Source organism: Empidonax traillii, unplaced genomic scaffold, assembly GCF_003031625.1.
Source record: "Empidonax traillii isolate 1590-97213 ecotype Southwest subspecies unplaced genomic scaffold, ASM303162v1 scaffold451:size1465578, whole genome shotgun sequence".
In the NCBI taxonomy this organism is placed as follows: Eukaryota; Metazoa; Chordata; class Aves; order Passeriformes; family Tyrannidae; genus Empidonax; species Empidonax traillii.
Genome location: NW_020955644.1, coordinates 449,987 through 476,855, shown reverse-complemented (window position 1 = coordinate 476,855; position 26,869 = coordinate 449,987). Strand labels below are relative to the sequence as shown.

The 26,869-nt window shown below is 51.3% G+C and overlaps 1 protein-coding gene across 2 annotated transcripts in view; it reads left to right on the top strand.

The window, feature by feature from the left end:
* Positions 1 to 26,869, top strand: part of PLXNA2 (plexin A2) — a 158,156-nt gene that overhangs the window by 29,318 nt on the left and 101,969 nt on the right. The gene's annotated exons all lie outside the window — the stretch shown is intronic.

Sequence of the window (26,869 nt, the reverse complement as noted above, 5' to 3'; positions counted from 1 at the left end):
GGGCACTGGCACAGCCCCTGAGCTGCTGCTGCTGCAAAAAGGCTAGGATTTAGGGACAGGAAGGGAGGGGAATGCCATGGAAAAGCAGCTCAGTTTGTGCTGGGATTGCTGTTGGGCTTTCCTGGGGTGTCTGACTGATGCCACCTTTCACATTTCCTCAGTGCCCTAATCAAGTTTAGTGCTCATTGTTGGTGCTGTTGCCTTTTGCTGCGGGGCAGGGTAGCGACAGCCTCAGCAGGGCTGTAAAATACTGCCTGGTTTGCCACTGGCAAATCCATCACCGGAGCATCTGCCGGATATTTATGGATGCGCCGGGCAGGCGTGCACTGGACGTGGCCAGTCCCTATATCAGCACGAGTCCATTATGCCTGGTTATGATGCATGGGCTCCCCACCTCCCCCTGCCTTTTTATCACCCTCTTCTTCCATCCCTGCAGACATGCTTGGAGAGGCAAAGCCTGCCTTCCCCAGCCCTTCAGGGAGCTCTCTGCAGGCAGCCCAGCCTGGAAATAACTGAGGGAGAAGAAACCCCTGCCTGCTCTAAGCTGCTCCTGGGGCTGGGGAGTGCAGCACCCGGGGGGATTTTGCACCAGAGACATTCCCTGGGATCTGTGGAATGGTCAAGGGCTTTCCTGGCTGTGACTTGGACAAAAGTAATAATAAAACATTAAGTCTGAGCGTGTCTGCTGCTGTTAGCAGCAGTGGTAGCACCTCCTGGCTCTCTCCCAGCCACCCCCCCGCATTCACACTGCTCCATTCAGCCTTTCCATGCCTTTAGCTTTTGGTTGTGGGGGTTTTTTTCCCCTTCACTGTAGGCTGGAGGATGATGGTCATTCATTAGATGCGTCTCAAAGCAATCTCAGAAGCTGCTGATGTGGTACAGGGAGAGTCACATCCACAGGCTGGGGGAGAGAGACATGGTGGTACTGTGAGGGTAAGGATGCTCACATTCTTCTTCTCATGTTACCCGCGGGTTTTAGTGAGCTGACATGGAATATGTTACTGGAGACTGCAATTTTCTGCTCTGTAACTCAAATGTGCCCACTGTGATTTACACCCCTGTGATGGCCGGGTCCCACCTGGGGCTGGGGGAGCCCTGAGGACACTGAAAGGCAAGTTCTGGTCACAGAACAGTCTGGCTGGGACTGAGGAGACGTGGCAGCAGTTCCCATCTGTCAGGCAGGTTTCCCTGTGCATCCATTCTGTGGCTGTAAAATCAGGAGCCTTTTCCCAGCCCTGTGCTCCAGGGACTGCTGCCAGCCTTGAGGTGCTGCCACCCCATGAAATCTGTGCAATCACAGAACCACAAAGGCTGGAAAAGACCTCTCAGGTCACCAAATCCAACCATTAAACCCACCAGAAGAGGGGATGCTGCCCAGGGTGTGACCCATGGGGTTTGCTCCTGGTCAGTGCTGAGCCAGGTGCAGCTTCCCCCAGTTGCTTCCAGTCCACACTGGGAGCAGGGGAGGAATAATTGGCTGAGGAAGGGTTTAGTTTCTAATTCCTTGGACATGGATGCAAACAGGGGAGTGCAGGGAGCAGCACGGGCAGGCTGCAATAATTAGCAAGAGGCTTTGTCAGCATTTGTCCCGACATTCCCTGCCTGTCTCAGCCGGGGGACCCAGCACCTCTCCTGGTTGTTCCTCCTCACATGGTTACACGTCTTTGCATCAAATAGATACATGTGGATGAAAGTGATGTGCATTTAAAATGAATGTACACATCATACAGCCTCGCTTTTATACAGCACGGGAGTTTTTCTTTTTCTTTTTTATTTTTTTTTTTTTTTTGTGGTTAGCTGCTAAATTATTTATTGTGTGCTGGGCTTTAATCTCATAAAACCTGCCTGCAGGCCTTAGTCAAACCAGCCTGAGCATCCTCAAACCATCCTGAGCATCCTGGAAAGCTGGGAGCCAGGCAGCACAAAGCGATGGGGGACTGTAGGTGGGAATTGTTTGTCTCTCCTCGGCCTCTTCCTCCCCCTTTCCAGCTCATAAAAAGCAGTGGGGACTGTTAAGTTTGGCCACTGCCACTAACTTAGAGGGTGATTTGCAGCTTGGAGAGGATGCCAATCCGAGATCCCTGTCAGTCGGGGAGAGAAGAGCTGGTCCCTTGAGCTGCTCAAAGGAAAGAAAGAAAAGGGTGAGGACGAGACACTGGGGGGGTAAAACAAGGTCTCTCAAATAAACAGCGTCTCGCCTCCAGCTGGGAGCACTTTACCTTCCTGAGCGGCCGGGAGTGTTCCCAGCCCGCAACCTCCCGGCTCTGAGGGAGCATTTGGCTGGCTAATGTGATGCTTGCTTTTGCTCGTCATCCTGCAGCCACTGGCTTATTAGCGGTAAAACAGAGCATCCCTCTGCCTGCTTTCCCTCCCGACCTCCTTTGATGCTTTTTTTTTTTTTTTTTTTTTTTTTTTTTTCTCTCCTCGATGCTCTTAAAGCTCCTCACTCCGACAGACTTTGTACCACGAAGGGGCTCCCTTTGGACTCAACACGCTTAAACTGATGAATGGCAGACTTGGAATAAAACCAGAGTCCCCTCCTCCCAACCTTCCCCCTTTCTTTTGACTCGTAGACCGATTGCGCTGCTTGAGTATATTTGGGCTAAATCATTCTGCAGAGCTGTGAAGCAAAAGGGCAGCAGGCTGTGACCCTCTCTGCTTTTCTTCTCGTGGTTCCTTTGTGCAGAGCCTTTCACACTGGGAACCTGGTCTTGTTATTGAGAAATAAATAATTAGAATATCTGGGAGGCTCAGGTACAGCGAAAGAGAGACTGAGGAGTTTGAAACATGGGCAGGCTGCTTTCTGCCCCTGATTTTCCCACCAGGGAAGGGGATAACAGCACTTCCTAACGTGAATTAGAAAGTTTGTCTGAAATCCACTTCGTAACCCAAACTGCGAAGAAAGCAAAACAAATACTGACCTTCGCTGTTAGCAATCAACTGATAAATATGTTTAAATATTGTGTGTTTTGGAACAGAGCACGGGGGTAGAGCTGGTGTTTGAGATTTGCCCTTGATTTTTCCAAGGCTCTCAGCTTTGGGGGGAGCACTGCCATGCCAGGCGTGGGGGCTGACGGTGAGCTGGTCCCTGGGCCACCTTTTCCCAGTGTCACACCGGTGTTTCACTCCTGATTTTGCTCCTCTGAGGAGCTCCTGGAGGGTTTCTTGCAGCGCTTTTGTGGGGTTTTTTATGCTGGAGCTGTGTCCTGCAGCTTGCTCTTCCTAATTAAAAGCTGAAGTGGGAATTCCCTCAGCCCAGCTGCTGTGAGAGCTGCCCCCTTGATTCCAGCCCTTTTCCCACTGAACTTGTAGGACACTTATCGAGGGACAAACAGACACTGCCTCCTGTTTCTCTGTTGCTTGTAAACTTGGTGATTGGGTTTCTGCTGTCAGGGGAAGGGACTGAGGGTTCTGAGCTCCTTTTCTCACTCCAGGAAGCTGTTTAGGAGCACAAGTGGCAACTTGTCAGCTATAAATACCAAAGACCTACCTTTGGAATTATTTTTGGCAGTTTGGACTGAATTTACCCCTCCCTGCAAGAGGGAAATGTTGATCTTTAGAGGCTTAGGTGGTTAAAGCTTGGTCAGAGAGGAAAGGATCCACCTCACTAAGAAAAGCAAAGTGTTTCATCATAGCATCACAGAATGGTTTGGGTTGGAAAGGACCTTAAAGATCATCTCATTCCACCCCCTGCCATGGGCAGGGACACCTTCCACTAGGCCAGGTTCTCCAACCTGGCTCTGGACACTTCCAGGGATGGGGATTAGGCTGATCCCAGCAGCCTGGGAGTCGGGATTGCCATGGAAATGCAGCAGCCCTGGCTGCAGGAACTGTGAGCAGATCCAGGGCAAACAGCACGAAAACGTAGCAAAAAAGCAAAGCAAACCAGCTATGGGGTGCAGGAACCAGCAGCTCGATGTTTGCCTGAGAAAACAAGCAAGTTTAATGTTTTTCAAGTGTGCTGCACCCAGCCTGGGATTGTTAAGAAACCTGTGATCAGAGGCACCAGGCAGGCCAGGTTCAGCAGGATCTGTGTGTTATTCCTTGAGGAGCATTAAAGAACAGCCGATGCCTTCTGGAATTTGTTGATAAAGCTCTCTTTTTTAGAATCATTTTTGCTTCTCTAGCACAAATGTACTATTTCTTGTTTGTATGTGTTGCTTTCTTCATTCACTCTTTTATTATTAGGGACATTTACATGAAAGCAGCTTTTTTTTTGCTCTCACAGCACATTTCCCAGTTGCAGCTGCACTTCCTCAGTGGAGATCTCTACCTTCCCTTGGAATGGGGCTGCCCTCTCTCCTGGGCATCCCTGCCAGGCTCAGGGACACAGGGATGCTGATGGTCCATCTCCAAGCGTGGCAGTCACTGTGTGCCTGTGCTCCAGAGAGGGATGTTCCAGCTCATCCCTTGCTCTCCTCTCTCTTTAAGCCACCTTCCAAGTTCATTGGGATGCTCAGTGCATTCATTTCCTCCTGTGCACAGGAATTATTTTTACCTTTACAGCAGAGAGAGGCCAGTGTGAAATCCTCAAGCAGGCAGGAATCCTCCCAGGGTTTCCCAGAGTGCCTGGCTCTGGCTGTGGAGCAGTTTGGAGAGGGAGAGCTAATGGACATGTCTGGCAGATAGTGAGTATATGTGATAATGTAAATTAAAGAAAAAAACCCCAAAGCTGGTGTTTAGGGCACAGTGATGACATTAGCAATGTGGGATGATATATTTATTCACCCCAGACCCTGCTTGTGAAGAGGCAACATGAGCCAAACTCCCTCCCCCTTAAGAGGCACCTGGAGAGGAACCTGAAGGACCTTTCCTCTCTCCGTCTGCCTCGCTCGGCTCTGCAGATGGAAAATGTAAACTCCAGATGTGTTAAGCACATCTTTAATTTCCTCTCGCTCCATTTCTGCTGCAGCTTTGCTTTGGGGGTTTGGCATTTAGGTGTGGGGTTGAGTTTTTTTTTCTTTTTTTTGCTGGCATCTTGATAAGCTTGGGATAAGCCAAAAAAAAAAAAGGGAGAGGAGCCTGCAGGAGAGTGGGGGCTGCCGTGCTGCTCTGTCTGGGGCTGTGGGGTGAGGGACCCCTCGCCCCCAAGAGCCCCCTCTGCACTGCCCTGGTTCAATCCCAGCACTCCCACTCCTGGCAGGAGCTCTGGAGCTGCTGATTCATGGAAGCAAATAGTTGGAGAGGTGAAATTCCTCCCCTCTCTGCTTCTCTCACCCCTGACCCCGCTCCATTTCTTCCTCCTGACCCCTGAATTTCAAACCCGACCTTTTTGTATCAGGGGGGAGGGAGGGAAGGCAGAAGGGCAGGCAAAGGGCGAGATGAGTTTGGCTGTATGGGAGGTGGGGGAGGTAAAGCTGGGAGCTGAGTGGTGGCTGCAGGCTCAGGGATGCTGTTGGAGGCTCAGGGATGCTGTGGGATGCTGGGGGTGAGCTCAGGGTTGTAGGGATGGGGCGGGTGCTGCTGCACCATCACTCAGCATCCGTCTGGAATACTTGCCCGTGCATGTATTGAAATGTAAAGTGCATTAATGGCTGAGCTCTTGTGTGTCGTCATCACCACCCTGTGCCCTGCAGGGAGGGGTGCTGGTGGTGTGGGGTGATGGCTGAGGGAGCCCAGGGCAGGGAGGGCTCTGCGAGATGCTCGTGGCGTTTGGCTCTGAACACGCAGGTTCGTGGCAGCTCCTGACACGTGGGGAACAGCTCAGCCTCTGTGGGCTGTGGCATTTCTGCCTCTGAACCCAGACAAGCACAATATGCTCTGTACAGGCATCCACCCCATCCCAGCTTGTCTCTGGCGTGGCCTGGGGCTGCTCCTTCCCCGCTCCGAGGCAGCAGCGGGTGGGTCTTGCTCCCTCTCAACAACAAAAGCAAACTGTGCTTTTCCACCTGCAGTGAAATGGCAAGAGGAGCCAGCTCTGCTGGGCTGAAGGAGGCACATTTTCAGGGCTTGAGGGCGCAAATAGGACTTGATTGTCCTCTTGGGATCTTTGCCCCCATCCTCTGGTCCGAGGTTCTGCTTCTGCCTCAGCGCAGCCCTTGGCCCGTGCCGTGGGATGAGTTCATGACTTCAACCCTCTGGGGGATTAAAAGCTACAAAGAAAAAAGCCCTGCTGCCTTGTGCAGAGGCAAAGTGGCCCAATCTGTCTCTGTCCCCCCCTCTCCCACGGCGCTCTTTGCTCTCCGAGCCCCCGGGGAAGGTCCCTGTCGATGAGGTTTCCGCGTCTTGTCGTGGCTGAGACGAGTCCTCTGGAATGGATGGGGAGGCTGGGAGGGCTCAATATCCACCCCCCCCCCCGACAGGTAGAGTCTCATTTAATGGGATGCTGCCATATTCATTACCCCAGCAGAGAGGCTGTGGGCCGGGGCGCAGGTGCAGTGCCAGCCCCCCGCTCCCTCCCCCTGCCTGCACAAAGGCTCTGTGTGAATAAGTATGCAGTAAATGTCTCCCTCTGCCAGATTTATTCCTTCATTAGGTATTTAAATACATTCTGCTGTATAGGATGCTTCTGTGAGGTCACTGCCTCTTTTTTTCTCGCCGTGGGATAAACGTGGGGGCCGCCAAAGCTGCTTTCGGCATCCCCCCCAGCACCCCCAGCAGGGCCGCCGTGTTTTTTGGCAGGGAGAGGGGCTGGTGGGCTGTGGATACGTCACTGAACATCTGGGAGGGTGCAGGGAGGGGTTTGGGCAAGAGAATCCCACACTCTGGTCCCTGCTCAGCGCTGGAAGGGGGTGCAGGGCCGTTCACATCCCTACTGGAATTGTCCCTCCATCCCTGTGGTTTGAGGGTGTGCTGACCTGGACACACAGTGGCACGGCCAGCAACCCCCTCTTTGGCCAGCCCAGAGCAGCTCAGGGACCCAGACCCACTGGTTTTGCCACCCAGAGGTTGGTCCCACACACACCTTTCCCTGGCCCAGGTTGGGCCATCCCAGTGTGTAACATTTCAGGGAGTCACAGTGAAGTAAAAGCTCTAAAACTGTGCAGTCATCGAACCAGACGGCTCAGGGAAGAGCTGAGAAACTAAAATTAGCAGAAGTGCCCCAGGCAGAGGCCACCTGGGGCTTTGTTTCGTTTCGCTCTTAACTTTCATCTCTTTTATTTATAATTTGTGGCTGATTGATTTTGGGGTTTTTTTTAAGCTGGTATGTGTTTTTTTTTTTCCTTCCCTCCTTTGAAAATGAGGAGCTTTGCTGGCTCATGATGTCTAATCCTTGCATACCCAAGGGTGGCTTTGCCTTTTCTGCCCCAGTTCTGCCTGGTGCTGAGCAGCAGCATCTTCTACCACCCAGGATGTGCATGTGGTGAGCAAGGCCTGGGTCCATCCTAGACCAAGTCTCCTTCTCTCCATCCTTCTTTAGCTGCTTTTTTGTGCCCATTCCTGTCCTGTCCCAGCCTGTAACGGGTCCTTCCCTCAGGTCTTGGACCTGTGAGCACTGTAGGACCCTCGTGTGGTGATTTAGGCAGTGTCACCTAATTCCCTGCTTTGCTTCAAAACTTCCTCAGAATTTAAACTGATGTAACAGGCTTTGTGTTGCTGAAACAGGTCTGTGTCCCTCCTGCTGATGCCTCTGGGCTCAGAGAAGGGGATTGTAACTTCTTGAAGCACATCAGCAGAATTTGGTTGGTTGTTAACCCAGGCAGTTCCCTGCCCCCTTGTCCTGGAGAAAGCTCAGTTGTAGGGCAGCAGAAAACTGGAGTCTCTGGCTCATTTTGTTCCTGGCTTTGCTCACATCCCAGCTCTGTGCCAGCTCTGCTGCTGATGGAAGCGATGTGCCCACAGTTGTCTGGAAAATAAACAAAATCTCATTCAGCACTGGTCAGCAAGGCAATTTTTTTGGGTGAACTCCAGTGGACAGGATTGGTACTCGTGGTATAAGGTTTAACAGTGCCTTGCTAGACCTGAGCAAAGCACCTCCTCCCTCCTAATTGCATAGTTTATTCTTCTAATGAGTGTTACTTCCACTGAGCTGACCCACCCTGGTTTTATTTGGTGTGAGGTGACCTGACCCCTGTCACTCTGAATCCCCATTCCTGCTTTGCTGCTTCCCCAGAGCTTTTCCTGGCCCTTTAGCTGGGGATTAATTCACAAGCAGGAGCTGGACAAAGGCTGTCCCTGAGCTTGTCTCAGCTGCCCTATGGAGTGGGACAGTGCAAGGCTCAGCCTAAAACATGCCTGGGGTGCTCAGCAGAGTGTGGAGTGGTGTGAGACTCCTGTTCTGGGAGGGTGCTGGGCTTTGGGGTGCTGGTATCAGGCTGTGGGTCATGTTGGGTGGTTTGTTCATCACTAAAGCCTTTTATAGAGTGCCTTAAAATTAGAAACTTGGATTAGAAACTGAGGAAGAGCAAGGAGCAGAAGCCCTGGGCTGGGATTGAAGGAGGGATGTTGTTGGTGTCAGTCAGTCCCATCCACGAGTTTCAGTGTAACACAGATTTCACTTCACGTCCCTGGTCAGTGAGGGTCAGAATTTCCCTTTTCCCCTTAGAATAGCTCTGTAAATGAAATATTCATCTTAAACAAGGATGTGCTTTAAAAGCCCAGAAAATCCAGTACCTTCCACCGAGCCATTGTTCTTTCCTGCCATGTCTCTGGCTAAATTAAGACTTTCTTAGAAATGCACAGGTTAAAAGTTTAAAAGCTTAAGGTTTCATTCATAATTCACGTATCAATGAGGCTTTGATTCCTCCCGGGGAAAAGGCTGCCAGTATCTGCAGTGCATGTTGATAGGGTTACCCTGTGCTGGAGCCCAGGACCTCCCTGCCTTTCCTTTTCTGAGCTCCTTTTTTTTTTTTCCAGAGGCAGCACAGTGCAGGATGGCTCCCAGGGGCTGCTGATGGGGAAAGCAAAACATCTCCCTTTTGGGTCATTGGTTTGAAGCTGACCCAGGTCAGCAGTTGCCAAAAGTCGTTAACGTCTAATGGCTGCTCAGTGCCCTGTGAAAAATGAGTCCCTGGGTCCTGGGCCTGTTCCCAACAAGGGCAGACATCCATATCCCAAAAACCTGCTGTCACCACTCTCTCTCTCTCTCTCTCTCTCTGATGGCCTTGAGCAGGTGAGTGAAAGAGCAGCTGGGCCCTGTTATCAAACAGTACCTGTTCACTGCACTCCAGGCTTGGGCTGCTTTTCCTGTCAGAGCATCCCAAATTGTTCCATTGGAAGTTGAACCTTTTTATCCCCCTGTGAGGATGAGGAGGCTGGAAGTGCCGGGCTGAGATGAGTTGCTGGAGGTCACAGTGTAACAGCACCGACGCTCTGTACTGTGCTTGTACTTCCAGGATGAAAGAGCAATGGCTTCAAACTGCCAGAGGGCACGGTTAGGTGGGATATTGGGGAAAAATTCTTCCCTGTGAGGGTGGGGAGGTCCTGGCACAGGTTGCCCAGAGAAGCTGTGGCTGCCCCATCCCTGGGAGTGTCCAAGGCCAGGTTGGACGGGGCTTGGAGCAACCTGGGATAGTGGAAGGTGTCCCTGCTGTGGAATGAGATGATCTTAAAGGTCCCTTCCAACACAGGCTGTTCTGTGATTGTGTGAATAAAACCTCCATACCAAACTAACCTACCTGCCCCTCTCCCTGAGCTCCAACCTGTTGCTTCTCTCTCTTTAGAGGAGGAAGAGGAGGGTGGGAGCGGGTCCTGCCCAGGCAGCTGTGAAGACCTGCCTTCCCCTGGCTGGGCTGATCCTTCCCATGGCTCTCCCTGGCACCCTGCCCTTCCTCTCCTCACCCAGATGGTCTCTGCATCTCCTTGTCAGGCATCCAAAAATATTTCCCATGCGCTCTTCCCATCCTTCCCAGCAGACTCCTTGCCTGGCTGTAGCCTTTCAGCCTTAATCTCCTCTTTGTGCCTCAGAGGCACCTCTGCAGCTCTTGGCTGGTGCTTCAGCCACGTCTGCTCTGCTGGTTTTCGGGTGAAGATGCCCCCCATCCTCCCTCCCCCTTCCCCCTGTATAATACCGACAGTTTTGAGAGGGATTAAAAAAGAAAAAGAAAAGTGGAGGAGCCTGGCGATTTGGCTTGAAACTTGTCCCCTTTGAGTATCTTTTGCCTTTATTATCCAGCAGATAAATCTGCTTTCAGCTGCCTTTCTGTGCTGGGAGTGGGAACAGCAGAGAGCAGCCTGCTGGGCTAATCCACCCCCCAGGTGAGGTGCCTCTTCCACCACATCCAGGACCACCCCGGCCGCGATGGAGACGAGCTGGGGGCCGGTGCTCTCTGCCTTTAGCTCCCTGGTTATTATTCTTCAAAAATAACTTTCACTTGAGGTATTAATCCTAAGAAGGAGAGGGGTTTTTTTTCTGGTTTTTTGTTTTCTTATTTTCTGTCGTTTCCCCCCCCTCTCCCCTCAACTTTTCCTAAGGATCTGTTGGCAGCAGCCGCTCCGTGGCAGCGGGGCCGGGAGGGCGCTTGGCAGCAGCTCAGCAGAAAGGATTGGATTGCAGGAGCAGAAATCCCTCCACACTGTGTGCCTGGTTTTATTCTGCCATGTGGCATCTGGCCTCTGGATTGCTGCCTGTCCCCTGCCCTGAGTGGAGGTGATGCCTGTGGCACCATCGCTGCCCGTGGCTCTGCTGCTCCCTGCGAGACAGCACCGAGGATCCTGTGTGTGTGCACCCTGTTCAGGTGTCTTTGGGGTGGATTTGGGGTATTTTTTTAAAAAAAGCCTCTTAAAATCTCTATTAAAAGTCTGTTAGAGGATGAACTGAGGCAGCTGCTCTTAGTCCTGAGCCATCTCCAGCTTAGAAGAGCACATGGGGCAGGCACGGCTGTGTCTCCCAACAGAGACTCATCAGGTTTTGGGTGAAGGTTTGGGCAGGTTTGGAGCATGGGAAGAGACTGGATCTTCCCCTCATGGTGGGGGTCCACATTTGGGGGTGTTTGCAGAGCTGGCTGTGAATTCAGCCACAAGTGTGGCTGTAAGACCAGAGATACCCCGGCACAGGAAGGTTTGGGGATCCCTCACTGGAGTTGTTACATGGATGGCTGATCTTTCCTCCCCAAAATCCCCAAATGGCTCATCCTCACCTCCTTTCCTCTTCCCACGTACCACATCTCTGCTCTCCAGAACTCACCTAATATTTCAATCTCTACATAGCATTAACTCACTCAGTGTGTGCCACAATGGGTTGACAAACATCGACCCAGTTCTTTGGGAGTAACACACGAACTGAAAGGAAGGAAAAAACACGGAACTTCCTCCCGAAGGGGCAGGAAATGGGCAAGCAAAAGCCATCCCAGGAGCACAGGGAAGGCAGAGGGCCCTGCTGCTGGGCTGGCTTGTACTTAGGTTCTCCTGCAGTTGTCCCCTCTGAGGGGGTGCCAGCGTGGCACGGGCTGGCTGATGGCATCGCCTGGCTCTGGCAGCCTCGAGCCACCACGGCCCCAGCTGGGGTGGTGCAGATTAAGAGCCGAGCCCGTCTGGGCTGGCAGATGCTGTGTTAGCTGATCTTCTGGCTTTAGTGCTCCGCTGTGAACCTTCACAGCCATTCCTTCAGATTTTTTCCAGGGGTCAGGTTGATAATGAAGGGATTAATTTAATTCCCCCCCCCCCACCTTCACCCCAAGCTTCCCATGCAGCTGGTGTGTGCCTGTTCATCTGTTAGTGTTTTTATTGGCATCATTCAGTTGCTGGCTGGTGTTGGAGCTCATCAAATCGTCGGGTTGTGGTTCTCCCACTGGACTGGGAGCTGTGGGAGCCACGCTGGGTTCCCATTTTGCATCTCCCACTGGGTTGGGAGGAAAGGAATATTTGCTAAAACTTAATAATAATTGGAAGTGTTCTGACTTTGGTGGAGTGGCCCAGTTCACAAATTGTCTTCCTCCCACTGGCACTGCCTGGTGATGGATATTTTTATGCCTGTTTTTCCAGCAATGTGGACTCTGTGTCAGCCTGGCCTGCTTTGGGATCTCTGTCACAGGCATTTGGGGTGTTGATGGAGCTGCCAATGTGTGAGGCAGCCCCTGGGCAGGGGTAACGTGACCTGCTAGAGATCAGAGCACTGCTGGGCTCTGATCCCATCACCACTGACATCAGCAGGGGCCTTTTGGGATGTGTCTGAAAATAGGGAAGCCTGACTTTGAAAGCAGGGCTGGGTGTCTGGGATGGAGCATTCGGATGGGCTGCACATCCTGAGTGGTGTCTGTGTGGCAGAAGGGACCACTCTGCCCACTGTGCCCAGTGTGGGACGATGCACAGGGTGGGTTTGGCTGTCTCTGTGCTCGGTGCTGAGGGCAGGTGTGGGACATGCTGGATTTTGGACAGCACTGCTGCTGTTTTGGCTCCCCACGCCCTGCAGTTCATCCCCTCGATGCCCTTGGCCAGCCCTGGCAGATCTTTCTGTGAGTCTGGAGCCCAAACCCCTGCCCTGGGGGGCTGGGGGTGCCCGTGGCTGGTGCCCCACGAGTGGATCCACCTGGGCACAGCTCCTCCTGCCAGTCTGTGGGTCTGTCTCCCCGCCCCAGGGAGGGAGGGAGGGCACGTTCCCACGCTGGTGCTGGGAAAGGCAATGTATGTCCCCTTTGAGGGAGAGGGTGGCTGGTAACTGAGAAACACATTAGTATTGCTGGCTGCAGCTTTCCTGCCTCCCAGGAGCCCTTGTTGGTGGGTGGCTGCTTTTTTTTTTTTTTTTTTTTTTTTTTTGTAAATTCTATCCCAAACCTGTTTCAGATTAAAAACAAACGCTCTTGCATATCAGTTTGTCAGTCACTCCAGGCCTAATCTCCAAAAATAATCTTTTGTCAGCCCTCCTTCTCCCCCAGGATGGGCAATAATTGTTTCAAGGCATGTCAGCCTTTGTGTAAAATGAGTTGTGTGTTTTCTTGAGGCTCGTGTGGGAAGTAAAAACTGTGTTTTATTCCTTGAAGGGAGAGAGATACAGAACAAGTACTCAATGTAGGAAGGGAAGATGAGAGGATGGTTTTGGCTGTGTCCCTGGCAGCCCTGGGGTGTTGGGGACAATTTACCTGTCGGTGTGGGACAGCATGGGGTGGTGGCACACTGCCCTGTCTGAGCAGCCAAACCATGTGCAGTGCCTCAGGGAGAGGGGAGGGACCTGCCTACTCTTACTCCTGTCTAAACCACAGGTTTGGAACAGCATCAGCCCTGGAAAATCAGCTCTTCCACTGATTTTGATATATTTCGATTAAATATTAATCTACCCCTTGGCTCCCTTCAGTGTATTCCCTACAGGCAGATCTGCATGTCAGTGCCCAGGAGGCTCCTCTTGTGCCATTTGCAGGTGTGGTTTCCACGTCTGAACATGGTTTTTCACACGTGGACATGGTTTTTCACATGTGGACACGGTGTATGACACGTCTTAGCCCAGAGCAACATCACGTCTGTGCTCTTGGTTCCTCTGCTCTGTGGGCAGGAGCGGTGCAGGGTTAAGGCTGAGGGTCTGTGCTCACAGGGGCTGCCCTGCAGTGCTCCCCTGAGCTCTGGGAGCAGATGGAAATGCCTCTTGGGAACATGTTTGATTAAAAAAAAAACTCCACGGATTTTTATCCGAGTGCTGCTATGGCGAGGGAGGTTTTTAAAGGGACTTGAACACCAAAACTTTAAAGGAGTTTTTTATTTTTTTTTTCCAACTATAAGAAGCAAGTTTAGGACAGGAGAGCTTGTTTAATGAAGAGTTAGCTCAGATTTCCAGCTCCTGTATTTTTTTTTTTTTTGAGGGTTGCTCTCTCAGTGAGCCTTCCCCCCATCCCCTCCACCTGCGTGTGCTCCCATGTGCCAGGCAGATAAATATTGCAAATGTACCCCAGGGCTGGCATGTTCTCACCTGGCTCTGCTGTTTCTGCTGACTTTGTCCATGAAAGGGAGATTGACAGTGCTGGGAATTGGCCACCACTCCCAGGAGGACCCGGTTTGTAGGTTCTTCTGGCAGCCCCAGCATCTGGGACACGTCAGTTCACAAATGTGGTAACAGCTTAGGAGGGAATTGTGGTTTGGATTACAGCAAAATCCCAGAATGAGCAAATCCCTGCTTAATCTGGAGAGCTCCATCAGCCTGAGCGGGGTTTCTAACAGGAAAATAGAGCTGGCAGAAGTTTCAGGTGCCCTCCGGGAGGTTTCTCCCGATTCACATCCCATTTGAATAATAAAGCGAAATATTTTATTTTATTAAAATAAAAGGAGGGATCGCTCCCTCCTTATTTTCTGGGCCTCCCTTTGCCTTTTCCAGTGCTCGCTTTTCCTGGTGGTGTTGCTCAGTTCTGGACACTGGTTAGAGACAAGGTTTGAAACATTAAATTCAGGGTTTGGTTCCCACTGACAGGTCTGAGGGTTCAGGGGTGAGAACCAGAGCATTCAGATGCATCTGCCACAGCCCTGAATTTCAACTCCACCTTAAATCAGGCCTTGGAGCTATAATGCTCTCCTGGAATTGCCAACTGGACTGTTAAATAGCTGCGGTTTGGGCTGTGAGGAGGAGATATTTTTAATGCATGGACTTGCTGTGCTGGATTTTAGCTGGTGTTTGGAGAAAAGCAGCACATTTTACCCTCCTGCACCTCCAGCCCCAAGAGCTGTACACTAATCCCCTGGCTCTGGCAGAAGCAGATAAATGGGATGTGGAAGAGGCAAGTTGGCCTCATGTTGCTGATGGTGGTGGGAGCAGGTGGGGCATCCTCCAGAGGTGCAGCCCAGGGAATCTTTGGCTCTCTGTTACCATCCTTTGAGGCATTCCCTCTGAGCCTCAGTGGCCAGCAAACCCCACACCTGGTGTGCTGAGGGCTGAGCCCCTGTGCCAGCCCAGGCAGCACATGGAATCACCATCTCTGGCTCTGGGGAGATCATTTGAATACCAAACCCCACAGGGCACCTGTTGACGGGTCCCCAGCAGCTTTACATAGGGGACCTGCCAGAAGTTGGCAGCTTGGATGGTCTAAACAAATTACTCCCCCTGCCCAGTTGCTGCTGAGGCTCTTTGTGTGGCCCTGAGCTAAGGTGGAGCCCCAGTAACCACAAACAGGAGCGAGCAGACACCCCACCTTGCTGGGTTTTGCTGGCTGCTCCCATCTGCATTATTCAAAACCATGGAGGGGAGGAGAGGCGTGTGATTTGCATTCCTTATGGCCAAGCAAATGCACCGTGGGATCTCTGATGCCCTTTGGGGGGAGATTACACGAGATTGCAGGGAGACTGGCAGGGAAATTGCTCAAAATTGCACCTATCATACCAAGCACGCGCCTTCCTGCACGTACCGAGGCCTCAGTGGTGCCAGTGAGAAGGGGAGGGGGCTCAGAGCAGGTGAGGGAGACACAGGAGGGGTGATTTCCTCAGCAAAGATGTGCCCAGGAGAAGGGGCTGTGTGATCCAGGGACGCTCGAGGTGATAGTGCTCCATCAGAGGGGAGTTAATTTGAGCAGGAGGTGGGGAAATAAAACGCCAGGGAGCATCTTTTTCTGGGGAAGGGAATTGGAGAGGAAGGTGGAGCATGGACAGATGGGATTTGGCTGTCTAAATCTTTAAGGAAAATCAGTCTGGGAGCACGTAGGTTTCTGCTGTGAGACACTTTACCTCACATCCCAATTAACACAAGCGAACACAGGGGGTGTGTTGAGTGCAGGATACATGTGTTGATACTTAATTTATATCCCAACACCCAGGTCTGTTCCAGCCACTCCTCAGAGTGGGAGCACAGGCGACACCAAGGGTGCTGGAGTCAATTTAAAAATACTTTGATGATGATTTTAAAGAGGTGTTGGATCCTCTCTGTGTGAGCAGGGTGTGAGACAGAGGGTGGGTCTTGATCCCTGCGCCCACGGGGACTTAGTGCCACCACCAGTGTGCCACAGCATCCTGGCCAGCCCCTGCCTGTCCTGTCCTCCTGCCCAGATCTGGCGTGGGGCTGCCCTTTCCACCTCTAAACTCTTTGCTGGGAGCTCTGCTGTCAGTGCTGGTGCCCGAAATGGTCTGTTTGAAAGTTGGCATCGCCGTCGAAGCCACTCGTGGCGGGGGCGGGTGCCATGTGCTGGCTCAGGCAGCAGCTGGGGAATGGGCTGGAGCAAAACGTTAGGGCTGAGCCCACTGAGCCCTGTGCTCAGTGTCCCTTCCTGTGACACCCCACTCTGGGAGGGGACAGGTTTTGGCCCTGCCCGCCTGGGTCCAGGGTCTCCTGCACGCTGTGCCCGGCTCACGTGTGTCCTGAACCCCCTCAATGGTTTCCCAGCAGCATCAACAACAGGATAGGGAGATGATAACACAGCAGCTTTTCAGGCTGGGAAAAGCCAGCAGGGCTGAGCTGACCTGCTGAAACAGCACCTGGGTGATAACTGGGGAGTGCACTGTGTTACCCTTCCCTGTGTTTCCTGTTCCCTTTGCTTTTGTTGGATTGGCCTTCCTGGCTTTGGAGCTGCAGGTTTCTCCCTGCCTCCCCCAATTGCTCTACAACTTCTGGGAAGAAACATCAGGGCCTGACCAGTCCCACTTTACTTTTAAAATGCATCCAGTACAAGGAACTGCAGTTTTACTAGAGCATAAAAAGCACCTGTTCAAGCTCCTCTTTCTCGCCTCCTTTTGCCTCTTTCTGCTCAAGCTTTTTGCTCAAGTATCAGCAGGGACCTGGGCATTATTTATTTATATTGCCAGTAATACAGAGCAAATCCCTCCACCACCGTGCTGGCTGTGCCCTGTACACAGCCCCAAAGAAGGTGAACTAGGATGGAAATGAGGGGAAAGTTCACATCCATTTTGCAGCTGGAAAGGAGGACACAGTGACGTGCCCGAGGGCATGCAGAGATTGCTGGAGATGGGTTAGGAGGTCATTGCCCCCAACTTCTCTCCTGTTGCAAGGGGAAGGCTGTCATGGCCCACAGGTCCCCTCCCCATCCCTGACAAGCCCTGTGTCCTTGACTCGTGGCCAAAGGGCTTAATATGAGCCCATCCCAAAATCACACAGGCTGCCAAAACCACTGTCAGAGCAGCAGCATCTCCCAGTCTGGACTGGACTGGAGCCAGTGGCTCATGGGCAAGAGCTTTGTATCACAATCCAGCGCCCTGTGCAGCCCCCCACGCTCCTCTGGCACCGCAGCTGCTGCTGCAGGGACGTTTCTGCAGATTCCCACAGAACAGTGCCTTCTCCAGAAACTTTCCTGGCTGTCTTCACCACAGGAATCCAGATGGCTATTTTTCATTTTTCACACAATCTGGTCACGCCAGGCTCAGCTGGAGCTGAGCTCAGCTCGGAGTGGAGGGGCTGGCAAACCTCTGCTCACATCAGGCAGGACCGAGAAACTTCGGGGGGATTTGGATGCCTTATGGATGCTGCAGAGAACTTTACCCTGAAGCTGCAGGCCAAGCTGTGAGTCAGGGTTGGTATCACATAACAGGGCTGTTTCCTGCCAGTTTTCAGTGTCCAAGTAATATAAACCCAGTGCAGTTGTTTTAACCTGAAAGCAGCGTCACCATCTGCACTCCCCAGCCCTGGAAGTTCAAGACCAGGCTGGACGAGGCTCTGAGTAACCTGGTGTAGTGGAAGATGTCCCAGCCCATGGCAGGGGGTGGGAACACGATGATCTTCAGGGTCCCTTCCAAACCAAACCATTCTGGGATTCTGTGATCTGTGGCAAAGACGACTTGGGCATAAATGCACGATGGAAAAGGGTTGGAGTCACTGGCTGGGTGTGGGCAAAGTTGGACTGAGCAGACAGAACACCCTGTGAAGTTTCTGGACCTGCTCCCAGTGCCTTCTCCCTGTGTACAGGCAGGGATGTGCAGGGAGGGGGTGCAGCCACAGCTTCCCTCAAGCTCCAGGTCCTTCTGATGCTGCCTGAGATGCGTGACAGGACAAGAGTCTGCCCCACCAAACCACCACATTGCTTTTATTTCTCCAATAAAGGAGTGCTTTGGGCTAATGACACCTTTCACCTCCTGCTTCTGCCCCATGTAATCAATGTCCCCCTGCCCTGCCTCCCTCCCGAAGGTATAACTTGAAAAGTCGCAGAGACATAAATAATTAAGGTTCCTTGTGGTTACCAGGAGCGTCCTCCCAGGTGTCTTGTTGGAGTGGTTTAGTGCAGCTGATTGATAGGGGATTGCCTTGATGGATGTCCCCAGCTCAGGGATGCTCATGTTGAAATGCTGCTGTCAGTGGATCGAGCCCAGTCCGTGGGTAAAGGCTGTGTGTTGGTGTGTACAGTGGAACTGTGACAGTGGAGAGAGTCTCATGCAGGCATGAAAGATTTTGTTTGCTTGCTGTGGAAGAAGGAGGTGGTCTCGCTGCTCTGCTCTTCTCCTCTTCCCACCCAGCAGTGGGGTTGTCTCCTCTCAGCTGGCTGGTTTTCACTGTTGCTCCGTAGCTTGAAAACTCAGAGTGCACTCCAGGCTTTTTGAGGATGGCAATGTTTGGGATAATGAAGGCAGAATGGAGGCTGTGTTATCTGGGATTAACAGGCAATATAAGTGAGGAAGCTTTTATCTGAATGAGAACTGCCAAGCCTGTGCTGGATCTGGGCTATCAGTAGGTCCTGCTCCATGAGCCCTGGCATTGTCACCCATATCAGTCCTCTAAGGTGGACACAAAGATCCGTGAGCCCCCGAGCAAGAGACGGATCAGAAATCACATGGTAACCAAAGACACAGCCTTTGGATGCTCTGGATGGATCAATTGTGAAGGCTTTACCTCTTCCCTGTGTAAAACATCCAGAGCAAATGTAGAGTGACAGGAAAGGGGTCAGTGGTCTGGGTCAGCACTGAGGTGCTGGAGGAGATAATCAGACCCTTTTCCTTCCAGTTCAGCGGCTGCCAAAAAACACGGGAGCGCCTTACAAAAGTGTGGGGCCCAGCCAAGCGGAAGCACTCAGCAGCCACACGGAGAGGTTGTGATGGAGAGAGCCCAGTGTCCCTACCCCAGAGTGCCACTGTGGAGCTCAGCCCTCGCTCACTTTGCTCTCCACCTCGGAGCGATGACGATTGGGGTTTGCAAGTCGGAGCGTGCGACGCTCTCATTGCCCCGTATCACCTGGGAGAGGGGGCAAACTTCTCCTCGTGGGATGGTTTAGTGAAGTGTTTCACAGTTCCTGGGGGTCTCAGGGGCATGTTGAAGCAGTCAGCTTAGTTTAGTGTTGCTGTGAGTACAATTAAAGAGCATTTATGCTCCATATGGGGCCAGGCAGGTGACTTAAGAAAGAGCCACGCGACGTCAGACCCCACCAACCCCGCTCCAAGGGGTCTCACAAGGAACATATTTGTAGTTTGCTGCTGTTTAGTTCAAATCTTTCTCCCCACATAAGGCTTTGCTGGTGATTGCATCTCCAAAAAGGCTCCCTGCCAGGGATATTTTGACAGAAAGTGTGATAAAATGTAACGCAGTAGATACCGTCCCCTCTGCGATCTATGAGGAATTTCGGGACCTAGGGGGATTAATTCTGTATCATGTTTCGGCACATAGCAGGGATTGTTTCCTCTTGCTTGCTGTTTCTTTGCATACATAATAAGCAAACCTTCATATGAATTTGCTTGTATCTGTGAAAATTTTGTGGCTAGGTTTGAGCTAATCGAGTTCCTGTCTCCGGAATCTTTCCCTCACTTTGTCCCCAGATGATCTCAGAGAGCCACAGTTACCCCAACTTTCTCAAAAGCACAAAATGAAAGGTTTTCCGTGAAAGTTGCAATTGCTTTTGACAACTCAATGGCTCTTTGGGATGGGGAAACCACAAAAACACCTCCCAGGCTCCCCAGTTCAGCCCCAAATCACCACTTCTTTGTGTCCTCCCTGTCACTGAGGGCCCTGTGGAGCGGGTGGGAATGGTGGGAGTGAAAGCAAGATGCTGATTTAGGAGCTTTGAGATAGGTGGGGTTTAGAGACACCCAGACAATTTAGTGGTGGAAATCAGTGGGATTTGTACGTTTTTGGAAACCCGTCCTTGCCGCTCGCCGAGCGCGTCGTGCGAACGATCAACAGCTCGAGGCGGGAGATTTGTTCCCTCTTCCTGTCAGCTTTTATTTGCCTTCTGTTGCCCCTACGCACAATCCATAAGCCCTCCTCTTTTGCATGATTGTCTCAATTTGCATTTCCAGCAGATCCACTGACATTTGGCTGGACTCTGGGTGAAACACTCCTTGAAATTAGCCTGCACGTTGAGTTTGTTCTGGGAAGATAAGAAGGAAAAGTGGCCGGGGGGGCCTGGGGGGGAATTATGCATGTGAAACTGCACTGTGAAACCACCACCACCAGTCAGACTCCAGGCCAGCAATACTTCTCTGGGATTTGTTTTGGAAGCAGAATTTTTTTACCGTGGGCAATAGACTCGTCTCCCTCACCCCACTGGCTTTCAATCCCGGCACAAGCCCATCGGAGGAAGCCAAAGGATAAATTGTCTGCTCGCTCGCTCTAAAGTTGCTCTGTAGTGCTGGCAATATGATACTGAGGAGGAATTTTAATTTCATGCTGTGTAAGAAGAGTGCATGCAACAGTAGCAGCCGTATGGATTTTCATATGAATAGACGTACAGTATTCATAACAGGGTCGCAGTGTTGTCCTGCAGGTTTTCATTCTTCTCCTTTCTTTGCTGTTTTCACATTTCCTTTGCTGGCCACCCCATTCTCGCACTTGCTGAAATGGAAAGTATGTCCTTGCCAGATGGATGTACAAAGTGACGAGCCTGTTTCTCAGTTATATTGCAATTGGCTTCAGAGACCTTTTGTTGCTTTAATTTCTGTGCAATCCAAGTGCAAGTCTGTTTTGCTTGAGAGGGAACATTTTTTTAGCCTGGTGCCTCTCTTGCTCAGCTTTGCGGGTATCTAAGCAAGAGCACTTTTCAGACAGTGGGGCCCATTAATGCTGTTCTGCCTCAAGAAGGCTCTAAAATAACGTGACTTAAATGGCTTGTTTGGTGGGGAAGGCAGATCCCAGGAAAGGATGATTTGCTGGCTGAGGATCCTCACGGATGGGTTGTGTGGGATCACACTGCTGGTGCATTGCAGGCCTTTCTCCTTCTGAGTGCTGGTGACCTCTTTAGTCTTCACCCAAGAGCTGAAGTCAGCTCAGCAGCAAAAAAATCTAGTTTGTAAAATTATCTGTGTCATGCTTTTTCTGGGAGGTGTTTTGTTTTATTTGATTTAACAAATTTTTATGTGTTTGTTAGGGATGGAGCCTGTAGTGATTTTTCTCGAGGCTGCTGATCTAATACATTCTCCACAACCATAAAATATGCTTTTAAATAAACTTATCCCAATAACATCTGTGAGGAGCACTGCCTTGCTGGTTTCCATGCTAAACTGGTCGTTAATGCGTCGGCACATCCCGGCGTGTCTGTCAAACCCAATCAGTTTTGCCAGGTAGGAGAGGTGGATAAATCTGCCTACCTACAGATGCTGCTCTTTCTCATATCCCTACATGGCAGGAAAATGCATGAGCTGGGGAAATCCTTTTCCTGGCTGATGAAGAGGTGTGTACGTGCAACAGGAGGTGAGCGGAGGAATGCACGGGAATTGTCAGTGCAGGGCCAGCCCGGACACTGAGACTGGGAAACACGGCTGTAGGGAGAGTTTGCAGCAGTGCAAGTGATTTTCCTTCCCATCCTTGTCTTCTCCCTTTGACAGCTGCTGGCAGCACGCTGAGCCCAAGCCCAGCAGCGCCGGAACTGGCCCTTGCATTCCTTGCCAGCCGGTGTGAGAGGTGGAGAAACCCGGCAGCGTCACCAGATGGGCTTTGCTTTGCCATCATTTACAGCCCTGGGTTTGCCAGGGCTCATCCTCCACTCCAGTCCCACAGTGTCCCTTGCTTTGCTCCTGCTAGGTGAGAAGCTGGGTAAGCTGGGTATAGGAAAAAAATTCTTCTCTGAGAGTGGTTCAGCACTGGAACAAGATGCCCAGGGAAGCGGTGGAATCATCATCCCTGGAGGTGTTTGCACTGTGATTTAGTGAGTGTGCTTGAAGGTTGAACTTGATGATCTTGGGGGCCTTTTCCAACCTTAACATTCCCAGAGGTGAGGGGGGGATGGCAGGCTTGGCCGTGGCCTCTTGGCTCGGGGCTCAGCGCGGTGACGGATGGGTCCCAGCAGCGGAGTGACACAGCTCGAGGCATTTAGGTTTAATGGTTTCCTTCATGGCTGTGGATTGATACAGCTGGGGAAACACATTAAAGAGTTCAGCAGCAAAGCACACTCATAATTAATAAAATACAGATTTTCATTTGAAATCATTGCCCAAAATAGCTCACTAATGGAGGGAGAGCTGGCTGTGGAGTTACAGCGCTGCATCTGTCCCTCCTGCTGGCACAGCTGGGGCAGGTCCCTTCAGCCAAGGAACCCATGGCTGAGCTCCATCACTGCCCCCAGCACCCTCTGGGCACCCAGCAAGTGGGGAGCAGCCCAGCAGAGCTGTGCTGGAGCAGGGGGCACCACCAGCTCCGACCTCTAAAGGGCAAGTGCCAGCCTGGATAAGTCCAGCAAAAAATCCCACAAGCCTGTGAGATAGACATTTCTCACCAAAACAAGTTAAAAGCAGTCTGAAGATGGTGAACTCCCAGTCAGCTTAAATTAAATAACTCCAGGAGCTGCTCCTCGTCCTCTGTTGAAGTGTTGAGCTCCCCTGAGGGCTGGTGGGTTGAGAAGGGAGAGAGTTCTCCAGGTTATGTCCAAGTGATGCTTTCATGGACTGAGTGGGGAAGAAGCTTCTCCAGGATATCTCTGAGAGATGCCCTCGTGACCTGAGAAGGGAAGTTTTTTTTGCCTGCACAGCCCTGGCAGGAGCTGGCATTGCTGCTTCTCCAGCAGCCTGGCTTAGAGAGGCTATTAAGAAGCTGTTTGGAGTGCAGGCTGAGAGGGAAGCTAAAGTGACCGATAAAGTATCTCTTTAGCACTTGTAGAGGCTTTGGGATCCTCTTATAAATCAAAGCATGCAGGTGGCCTCCAGGTGTGGGAGCAGAGAACCACAAACAGCATTAATGAGGCCGCAGAGCATCATTCCCAGCTCTTCTGTGGTTGCAAAAGCAAAGTGCAGTGTGTTAGTGTGTTTTATCTCGTGGAGGCTGTGACTGTAACAATGGTGCAAGTTCTCTGGAAGGGAAAAAAAAAAAAAAAGGGACAGTCTGGGGAAAAGGACCTTCTGGGCTGGCTCGTTCCCAAAGATCCAGGAGCGTACAGAGCTGCTCATGTTGCTCGCCTGCTAATTGCAGTTGGCTGTAACTGATTTAGAAAGTGATGGCCTTAGGGAGCTGAGATTGTTGTTTGTGTTTGTCTGGGATTAAATACAGATGGAATTAAAACGAAGGGGGGGGGGGGGGGGAAAAAAAAAAAAAAAAAAAAAAAAAGCCTTGATTCGAGGAGGAAGCTTTGATGGAAATAAATTCCTGCTGGTGGAAGGGAGCGAGCGGCTGCTGCGGTCGCCTGGTCTGGGTTTCAGTAGCATTCCCATGGAAGCACTCGGGGAAACAATAAAAGGGGAGAGACAGAAATAGAAAGCAAAAAGATAAGTGGACTCTGATGAAAGGAGTCATATTAATAATGAAAAGTGGAGGTTTTGAAGCCGCTTCAGAATAGATTTTCAAGGCACGAAGCCTCTCGGGAGCAGGGCTCTTTGGCGGCCGGCTCAGCCCTTTGGTTAAGCCACAAACCACAGGACTCCAGATGCAGAGAACAGGAGCTGACTCCCTGCCAGGCTTCCCTCTCTGGAAGCCCAAACTGCGGGAAGAGACAGGGAAATATCTGGTGTGTTGACATTACCAGGCTGCAGGACTCCCAACACCAGCAAAACTGGAGTCTCATGGTTTGAGGTCACTGCAAGATTTCTTTACAGCTGAGTGCAAAGCATGACACAACTTATAAATCATGACAGTGGCAAAACAGGAGCCCTGGAATCATTAGCAGATTACATTATGCAGATGTATGGATGGGGAGGCTGTGTTAGTTCTGGTGTGACAGGAAGGGAGGAAGGCAAGGGTTAGGGTTAGGTTTGGGTTAGGGTTAGGATTAGGATTAGGGTTAGGTTAGGATTACAGAGGAAGGCAAGAGGGAGCTCAGCTCCTCTGACAGTGAGCAGTGGAATGGTGCAAAGAGGCTGCTGCAGTTGCCAGCACTCACTCACTGGGAAAATCTGTCCTGGAAGGTAACTTTCCATATCAGTTCTGTCTCTTGGCTCAGTTTATAGCTCTAACTCTAAAAGCTTTAGGAACATCTGATGCCTGATCTCTTTTTAGTGAGAGCAATTCAAGTCTTTTACCTTGTTAGAAACTTCAGCTTTTGGGGCCAGGATGGGGGGGTGCTGGGAGCCACAGGACCCAGTGCTGTCCTTCAGGTTACTTAAAAGCTGTTTGTAGGTGAAGTTGAGCAGCTCCTTTTCCTTCCAACACCTCTTCAGGCCCCCCATCACCACCTCTGGCACTTCTTCCTGACTGGCTGCAAATCTCCTGCCAGTGCTCATTAACACGAATGCAAAGACTGCTGAGACTCCTGGTCTGGCTGGAGACACTTCCACCACCCTCTGGCAAAACAGAGGCTGAGAAAACATCCAGCTCACTGGCATGAAGCTGTGAGCTGGTAGCACAGGTCACTGGGGTGCTGTTGGACTGGTGGGTGATTGGATTGGTGCCTCAGACCAGCCTGGGATGGCATTCCCAGTTGTCCATTGCTGGATGTGAAACGGAGAAAATGAGCTAAAAGGAACATCCAGCCCCCACTGAGCTGCCTCCAGGTCCTCTCATCAGCCACCAGCTCCCCACAGGACCTTCAAGATGCCTGTTTTTGGGAAGGCAGGGGCGATGGAGAGAGGAATTTGTGTTGGATCTAAGGCAAAAAGACCACAGAGCAACTCAACACAGACTCATGTGTTGCTGGCATTCGATCCTGGGGGTTTGGGCAGGAACAATGTCCCCAAAGCTGCCTGAAAGCTGGAATATGAGACAGAAAAATTAAATGCACTGATAGCCACAGCGTGCAAATGTGATAGCCTGCCTGGAATGCATTGGCCAAAGTGTCCCCATCCCTGTGTCTGATGTGGTCAGAAGGGGAAGGGTGAGCACATGGCCATTTTGGGGGGCTGTAAATGCAATCTGGGATGTGCCTGCAGGTTCCCCACCTCCTGAGCCAGGCCAAAGAAGAAGGAGACATGGAATTTCTATCACTGCCCTTGGAAACATGGTCTCCAGGAGGTTGTGAGATGGATTCACGGGGAGGCTTTTAGGGAGAAGGTTGTTTTTGACCTGGAGCGCCGTTTCCCTGGAAAGGCAATGATGGCAAAGCACCAAACTGTGCCATATTACTGCTGCTGCTTAAATCCATATTGATGTGCTGCCATCCAACCAGGAGGCTCTGCTCCCAGTCAATAGTTCAGCTCCAGTGCTGTCCATGGAAAATAGCGTGTGTCCAAAGGGAGGGAGGAAGAGGAATTGGCTTTCCAACGCGAGCAAGCATCTGGGCTCGCTCTCCTCAGGGGCTTCTCTTTAAAAGCAGCTTTGAATTGATAAATTTTCACTCTTTTTTTTTTCTTTCTTTTTTTTTTTTTTTTTTAATAAAGAAATTCTCCCTGGCTTTGATACAAAGGAGCAGCTTGCTCTGCTCGCTGCTGGTTTGTTTACAGAGCATGTGGGTGATGAGGAGGGGAGAGAGGAGCAGTGCTGGGGGGACCAGAGCCTGGAGCCCAAACACGGCAGAGCCAGGCACAGCTCCCCCCTCCCTCCCAGCAGCCTGTGGCCCCTGTCAGAATTAAGAGTTATAGCTGCAAAAACATATAGGGTTGGCTCTCGCCTGCCACAGCATGTAAACAAGTGTTCTGTAAGAATCCAGTCTGCGAGGCTGAAGCTGCGAAATGCTCTGGAGCTTTCTCCTTACAGGAGGGGGGGGTGGGGGCCGGTTGCTTTGCAGGCTCCCAGGCACAGAAATTTGGCCCCTTTAACAGCAGGGTTAACCAAAACCAGCAAAACAGAGGCTAAGATCTTTTATCAAAACCAAGCAAGCCCACAAACCCTTTGCAACACGGCATAGGATGAGGATTAAAATGCTCCTTAGAGAGGCTTCAACAAACACTCCTACAATAGTATTGCTTTCAAACGCCGCATTTCAGGAGACTCATATTAAGTCTGAACATCAAAGATGTGACTGGTTGAGAGCTGGATTTGTCTGTAGTTTGTATCACAGGCAGATTTTAGAAAGACAGCAAAAATATTTGACAGTGGCTTCAGTAGCTCAGATCCCTTTTGCTGGGGGGTGGATGAAATGGTTAAGTGAAGGTATCTTCTAGCTGTGCTTTCTTGGTTTCCCTGCCTCCCCGTTGGCACATACATCCACATTCTCTATCCCTCTCCCATCTGCTTCCACTTCCCAAATTTCCAACATTTCACTCCTAAAATTTTGCCTTCATGTATATGAATGACAAAGAAAAATATCACTGTAAGCCAGAAAGGCTCGGGAGCTGGGATGAATTTTGATCTGCACCATAAAACCCCTCGTAAGCGTTGCCGTCGCCTCCAGCCCCAGCAGGTTGTGGTGTTGGTGCTGAGCATCACTGACAGCGAGACTGCTCCTCCATCAGGGTCTTAGCTGTGACTCTCAGGTGCAGAATTTAGGCAGTCAGGGGTGGTGTTGTCCTTACATCTTGGTGCAATCACCGAAGGCTGTGCAGGCATAATGTGGTTCTCGGTGAACTGGTTGACTCGTTTCGTGCCCAGCCCTTCAGGGACGTAACTGGAGCTTGGTGGAGCAGCATTTTCAGGGATGTGAGGCCTCTTTGCAATCATGAGACCACTTAGTGCTGTTTAGGGAAGCGAGCCTGTGAGGACAGCAGAGGGGGAGTTGTTCCAGCGTTAAATTACTGAACCACACACACAGTATTTGCCTAACCAGCTAGACCTGAATTGCTGTTCAAACACTGCTATTCTGCCTGACGTTGGCAATCAGGGAGCTAATTACACTGGATTAGGGTTTTTTTCTTAATTACA